Raw genomic sequence first — 7,886 nt, forward strand, 5'->3', positions numbered from 1 at the left:
AAAAACTAGTATATATTTCTTTTTTTTTTTTAGGATACGGACGATTCGAAAGGTACCCCTTAAAATACAAACTAATATAGGTGTCTCTAACCTAACCTAACCTAACCTAGACAAATTCAGAAGAAAAATAATAGCTAGGCAACTAGCAGTAGTATCATGGTGAATCAATATAATAATACAGAGCGGGTTTTGGAGAAAAGTGTTAGTGCACAGTGTGGATCGGCTCGTTAAATTAATTGAACATCTCAATTAATAGCCCAACTTACTACATGGGCATTAATTTTGTGAATAAATGATACTCTTTAAAACGTTATTTGTTTTTTCGATGATACTTTAAAACATTATTTAGTTGGCCCCCCTATTTAGTTTTCCTTTTTCTCCGTAAAACTGTCCAAATTGGCGTTAAACACTTTTGAGGAATTAACCCTCCAATTTCTACCCACCTTCACTTTCCCATGATTCTCAGTCTTTATTATCTCCATTCATCACCTTCCATTAAATTTTTGGTTTGTGTTAAAACTTAAAAAGGAAAAATTAATGAGCTCTAACATGCATGCATTGCTCTTTTGATTCTTATAAGAAAGAAGATCTCAAGTTCCTTTTTTTCCCTTCTCTCCCCCTTATTTAATTTTGTCCTTTTCTTCTCATATATCCTGTTTTATTTTATACTATTCCAAATTTTGTCTATTTTTGTTTCTAATTCTATCTTGATCTCTCTGTTTCAGTTTCTGGAATTCATTGCATTTTTGGCAAAATGGCTTACATACTACGAAAGGTAGAGCATAAGTCATTGAAAAGGTAAACATGGGTGTGGACTCTGTGACTCTTTCTCCTGATTATAGACCTTTTTTAGTTGAATATTTTGTTTTGATTGGTTAGAATGAAACATCTATAGACTTTGGTGAAAGAAACCAATTTGTGCTTTTAACTTCCATTGAAGAGTTGAACAACCTTTTTTGGTATTTGATTGGAATTGGGGGTTTATATGATCTAGAAGTGACTATCTATTATCACAAATTAAATCATCAAACTTAAGAGTAAATCTTCCATGTGTACTATACTTATTTCATGTCCTAATATAGCCCTTTTGATTTGGTTCATTAATTGACTAAATGCAAGATAAGCTCATGAGCAGAGTACTATAAGGTGAGAGCGAGCCACTTTCAATATCTAGGTGACTTCCATCTTATGCACACCGGCATGTATATCAAGTTCTAATTTAGTGTTTTGCATCTCTATGCACAGTCAACAATGTGCATGGCAGCATTAATGTAGTATTTTATAAGTTTTTTTTTTTTTTTTGAAATAGCTAGGGGTTACGGATGCCCCAACCTTTTATATACTCAAGAACGCAAATACAATTTTCCTTCCTTATCCCCTTTGATCAGTACATTGAGTTTTTGATCCATGGGGCGAATAAAGAACAAAATATCATTACACAAGGACCTATTAACTTTTGATAAATAATCAGCCACCTGATTTCCTTCTCTAAATATATGCTTAAAGATTACTTCATCAAAAATTCGCCTCAGAGCCATATATTTGTGCCACCAAGTTTCTACAAGATTAACGGTGGTTCCTCCGCCTTGTTCATAATGTGGATCACTCTCATAGAATCCGACTAGACTTCAACTCTCTCTCAGACGTTTAGTTCCTCGCGACCTTCAAGCCCTTTTCGGACCCCTCAAAGCAGCTCACGGTATAAAACTGATGATCTTGTTGAACTTCCACTATATGCAAGTCGCACCTCTCCATTACTATCTCTCAAGGCTCCTCCATAACCTGCTCTCCCACCCCTGCGAGACCCATCAAAGTTAAGAGTAGGGATATCCTTTTCTGATTTCTATCATCGCACCCACTTCTCCTCCTTTTGTTTGAACTTAGCTCCAATACCCAAATTCAGCAGCTAGCCGGATCTCAAGATCTTGATCTTCTTTCACCGTCTCCGGTTTCTTCCCCAAGTAGATTTTCATTCTATTTAGCATTTGAACCGACATCATCAGAAGTTCTATACCGTTGCTTCTTCAATCTCCAGTTCCTCTCATTCCATATTGCCCGAATCACGCATATATCATAGCCCTTATAACCGGTTGTAGTTGTATTTGTTCTACAGAGGCGCATGAGCTGGTACCACTCAGCGTGTGAGCTGCAAACCAGTTCTGATAATCCCATTGCTTTTTTCATACCTTGCCACACTAGTTTCGAATACCAGCAGTCAAAGAATAAGTGGGCCGAGCTCTCCTCGTGGCCATCACATAAGCAGCATCGAGAACGTTGAATCACCTTCTTTACCTTCAGTCTGTTTTGTGTAGGAAGGGCCCCTGAGAATAATTGCCACATTGTAAAGGAATGTTTAGGAACTGAAAGCTTGCCCCATACTATCTTGTACCACTTGACTTTGGTTCGCACATCTTTGAGCGCTGCATAAGCTGAGGAGATTGAGAAATTACCAGAACTTGTCGGAGTCCAAATGACCTGATCTGAACTTATGAAGGAATTTATCTCGGTTCCCATGATCCACTTCTTCACTTTGCTTTCAGGTAACTCTGTAATAGTCCTCGACCAACAGCCATCCGAGATTACATCAGCTACTCTCGCTTCTAGATTGACTAAGTTTAATTACTAAGAATATGAGGTTTTGATTAGGAATATTTCTAAATGAGGATCTAACTCGATGTATCTAGAAGGTCACCTTGTTTACATAGCATTCTATATAATTAGTTACACCATGCTTGAGATATTTCACACACCACCTTTTGTTATTGTGCAATTGAAGTACAATGGTTTTCATATTTCTAGCATGCATATAGTTTTTGTCATCCGTCTATGGTTTTCAAATTTTCGTTATTTTTTGGGTCAATTTGAGATACCCCACCCCCCTGTTTGAGAATTTTTTTTTTAGATACCCCCCGTTTTGAAAATCGAGAGAGATACCCCCCCCCCCCCCAACTAACGTCTCCCGTCAGTGAATTAGTTTCTACTGACCAAAACACCCCTGTGTCCATTTGAGGAGTTTGCCAACATGGATTAATTGTCCACGTAATCATTTAAGCAGCACCATTGATCTAACCAACGGATGTGATGATTTAACCGTTATAGAGTTTTACAGGGGGGGGGGGGTATCTCAAATAGTTTAACATATTACAGGGGGGATTCTAACATAAAAATATATTATATACTGCAGTATGGTAGTTATAGATATGTAACTTAAGTTGTCATATGCAGAAATGGTACTATTCGGCTCTATGTTTCTGAATAGAAGGTTTGAGTAGTCTGCAGATATATATTGTAAAAAGTGGCATAACATATAAGTATGACAGTTATAGTGTCATATCTACTCGTAAAGCTTATATACTACAATGTATAAGCTGCGCACGACACTGTATAAGGTGTGCACGACACTATATAACAAATAAATTTTATATACGACAATGTATAAGCTTATATACGACAATTAATTAATTGTGCATGACATTGTAAGGTCAGGTATGAACATTCACTCTTCATAGTTCAATGGTATGAACACTTAATGTTCATAGTCCAACAAGAGTATGAACATTCATTGTTCATAGTCTTATTGGACCAGTAGGACTATGAACACTGAATATTCATGGGTCAATTTGAGATACCCCCCTGTTTGAGAGTATGAACATTCAGTGTTTATAGTCCACTAGGAGTATGAACACTTAATGTTCATAGTCCACTATGTAGTATGGAGGACAATAGAGTAGCATTGAAGATAAGATAAGAGAGTGAAGATAAAATAAGGAACTATTTTGAGCCTAGTATCATCAACATCAGAATCCTTCACAAACATTATACAATCATTGTCATTCTTTATACTTAGTCTATCCCCATTTAAACAATATATTGGGTCACCACCATTCTCAAGTTCATAATGAAATGGGTTCGGGACAAGCGTAAGAATCAATGCATTCAATCGAACCAAGCACAAATTTTTTGCATCAACATTAAAAATGCAATAATCATACCCATTAATATAATCTTTAGCAGACCAATAGTCACTATAGTCAATGAATTTTTCCCCATGGTGCACCCTCATTTGTATCTTGGGCAATGGAGTTTCACTGAAATAAGACAAATTTAGATCAGCATATGACACTAGAGTTTCACACACATTCAACAAGTATAAAATATATTTCAACCAATTATAAAATTTTGGCAGAGAACAACAAATTCTAAGAACATTCAACAAGCATGAAAAATGTCATAACTTTATCAAAATCGAAATCAAAATGAAAGAGAGATGAACTTACTCTAAGCCTCCAATGGTTAGCAATGAAATTTCTAGTGGAGGAGTTGTTGATTTTGCGATTTCTTCATCGGGTTCGTCAACAATGGGAATTGATGGCGCCGTTACATTTCTTTTTCGGGTTTGGGTGCTTGATCCTCCTCGTATTCGTGGAGGCATGTTTAAAATGATGGTTTATAACATTGATAGTTAGGGTTTATTTGTCGCTAGTTTTGTCAAGGTGAAAAAGAAAGTGAAACTAACTTATTGCGCCAATTTTTTTATTTTGCTAGACTTTTCGGTATTTTGCTGGACTTATCAGTATTTTCAGAAATAATTAACTTTTCATGGACGGTCCAGATTTGATCTTAAACTATTCCGTGGATGGTGGAGATTAGCTGATTCGTGGACAATTAATCCACGTTGGCAAACTCCTCAAATAGACATAGGGTGTTTTTTCAAGAGAAACTAATTCACCGATGGGAGGCGTTAGTTGGGGGTATCTCTCGATTTTCAAAATAGGGGGGGTATCTCAAAAAAAACTTCTCAAACAGGGGGGTATCTCAAATTGACCCTTACGTTTTTTTAAAGTTTGAATTCCAATTTACATGTTTCATTTCTAATGAACTAAAAATTAAATCGAGCTCTTTAGATGTAAGTTTTCATTATAGAAATAAAGTATATATCCATGCGCTTTTATGGGGATTTGGCCTAGAGACAATTTATGGTTTTACTAGAAGCAATAAAAATTTTATCTTCTATTTTGTATACTTTTCAGCAAAAAACGAGCGAACGGCAAAGGAAAGATGTTGCCAAGCAAATCTGGTGTTAAATGTAGTTCAGGTGATATCATACCCTACTTTATTGATATTATTCTACTATACTCTTATTCTTTTAATGCAGCTCACGTATCCATGTTCAAGGTAATGAGACTTGCCTAGCCTACCGTATGTGAAGCATACCTGTTTCAGGTGATATTTTGTTCGCCATTTCATTAATTTTTTGTGTACTTAATTGTTGGTGTAGAAAATTTCCTTCATTTCATGTTGAGTTTGAGTTTTCGTTTCATATCACCCCTCTCAATAATGATAGGTCCGCATAACGGTAACTCGCATGTGCAATGAAAACAAGAGACCTTCCGACCATGCATTTGTTTGTGAAGTATTTCATAAATTTTATTATTGATTAAAGGTTTCATGGGGTATGGCCATAGTTAAATATAGTGGATCTATAGGTGATTTGTTCGTTCTTCCTCTCGCCATATGACCAATTTGCATATGACATCGTTTAACAATTACTTTTTATGTAATAATACTTGCTAATCTCTACTTTAGTAATCTTTAAACTCTTTAGTAATTATAAAGAATTCAAACAACTTTTGCACTAATTATCGTTTCATTCTAATTTATTTTGTCCGCCCTACTGAATTTCATCGTGATAAACAAACACAATTGGTTCACATTAGTCTTTTGATTTACTTATTTATCGAGGTTCACAGATGAGACGTAGAATGTTGAGATGTAGAAGAGGGAAGGAGCAAATTGCAGTATGTTGCTGAGGAAGCGAGATAAAGTATCATAGTTTGTGCCCTACTTTGAACATTGAATGAATTACATATAGGTTGCACTATATATAGCAATTAGATTTTTATCTTTTTTTTTTTTGTGCATGAGCAGTGAACTGTATTGTTTAGCACATTGACTGTTTCCCAATTTAATTGGTCTATTATGCTATTCTGATTTTAATGATAGTGAATGTTGGCATAAATGACATCTGCTCTGTGCATTACCCTTCCCCCCAACACACACACCACAATTGACCATCGAATCTCCTCTTCACTAAACAGTATCAAACCCTACTACCTTAGGACTTTTAACAAGAAAGCTAGACAAATATCTCTAGATGCATCTGAACTTCCAGTGAAATGCTTGGATTCCTATATATTTTAGTTATAATCCAGGTGAAATCAATAGTTTCATACTTAAAATTAAACTTAGCTGTTTGGATCTTCACATACGTCCTATTGGCCTTTATGTGTAAGTAGTAACATTTTAAATAATATTGTTAAACCTTGAAATTGTTCAAGGTAGAAAACATCATTAACCAATTGGTGTTGCCATTCCATCTAAAAAAGGTACAAAACTTTTTCAGAGCATAAGAAGAAATTTAAGGTGAGTAGCCTAGAAGCCTATAGTCACGGGAACAAATATGACAAACTGTGATGTGTCTGATAATAGTACAAACCCAGGTTGCCTGAAGGAGGTGGGAAAGAATATTCTGTGAATATGTTACTGTTTTTGTTGTACATACTTTTGGTCTTAGAGATATTATTGATACAGAGCAATGGAGTGAGTTCTTCGCATGATTGGTGAAGCAAATGACTGTCAAAATTAGTAAGTGGTTGCACCCCTCGCACTTAATATTCTTTTTGCTAAATATATATTCTAAATTTATTTAGTCAAGTTTAATCAAAATTTATTTTTCTTAGCTATGCAATTTATTTTTATTTTCTCTTTACTTTTTCCTTTATAATTCTTCCTCTCTTTTTTTAATAGAACATGAGATTAAAATAAATTAGCAATTTAGCGTCGAGTGTTTGTTAGAGTGCCTCAAATAAATGACTATCATTAATAGTAGGAATACTAAAATACAAACTAGAATTGTCACACCAAAACCTAATACAAACACCCCCAAGCATATTTAAATCTTCTATTTCTGTTAGTCTTTGTACTTAATACCACTCGATATTTTCTTGCTTTTTATTGTTTGAATGCATGCAGAACAAAAGCAGAGGAAACTTTCAGGGGTATCGCATGAATATATCATGATGTACCTATGCGAACTGCAAACTAAGGTTAGTTAATTGTTTGATTTACTATATTTTATCAACATCTCTAGGTATGACCCGATGCGTTAAAACCACGAAAGTTCTCGGTATAAAATGTTTTAATCTTCATATTGATCAAGTTTTTTTTTTTTTTTTTGAAATAATATTTAATTTTATATCCAAAAGAAATCATACAAAGTTAGAAGGGGTCAAATGTGCCACAAATTGCGCCGCAAGCCCCTTTTAAATGGCAAAACCAATTCTCCTAAATATATACCCATCGGAACTAGCCGTCATCATGTTGTTGTCTATTACTCGTTGTAATCTTCTGAGAAGTTCTACTTACTCGAATGGTAGAAAACCAAAAGTGTCAAAGGCAAATGCAATAAACCGGTGTTGATTTGCCATGCACGCCGCTTCATGTTTCTCCATCGTCATTGTCGCCGCATTATTAGCCTATTGCCCTACCTCAAACACTCCATTGCCAAAGCCTACCATGGGAGAGACACCTGTAACATCAACACATACATGCTTACCCTCTAACCAGTTATAGAATAGATCAAGACATTTGTTGGTCGAAGCGACATCTACCATCAGCTGGGTCTGTTAGAAAATTGGCAGGGCCTCTTCTTCTTTTTTTGTGGCCTTCCAATTTGCTACACATTGCAATTATGTGACATTGCAATTTTTTTATCATTTTTATATGCTCCTTGAAACGGTGGTTGAATTAGAGTACTACTTTGATAGTGGTTAAAGAAATATTTTGTAATTCAAAATATTATTGATAACATATTCATTCTTGATTAT

At 35.2% G+C, this 7,886-nt stretch overlaps 1 long non-coding RNA gene across 2 annotated transcripts; it reads left to right on the forward strand.

The window, feature by feature from the left end:
- The first annotated feature begins 610 nt into the window (after positions 1–610).
- On the forward strand, positions 611–7,160 carry LOC147524236 (uncharacterized). 2 transcript variants are annotated; one of them, XR_015196914.1, is made up of 4 exons: positions 611–798; positions 5,031–5,095; positions 5,751–6,645; positions 7,033–7,160. It is a non-coding gene; the product is annotated as an uncharacterized LOC147524236 (long non-coding RNA). The 2 variants fall into 2 exon arrangements; XR_015196913.1 differs by having other exon boundaries at positions 5,751–5,824; positions 7,033–7,108.
- The last annotated feature ends 726 nt before the right edge of the window (positions 7,161–7,886 follow it).

This window comes from Coptis chinensis, chromosome 1 (genome assembly GCF_015680905.1).
Source record: "Coptis chinensis isolate HL-2020 chromosome 1, ASM1568090v1, whole genome shotgun sequence".
In the NCBI taxonomy this organism is placed as follows: domain Eukaryota; kingdom Viridiplantae; phylum Streptophyta; class Magnoliopsida; order Ranunculales; family Ranunculaceae; genus Coptis; species Coptis chinensis.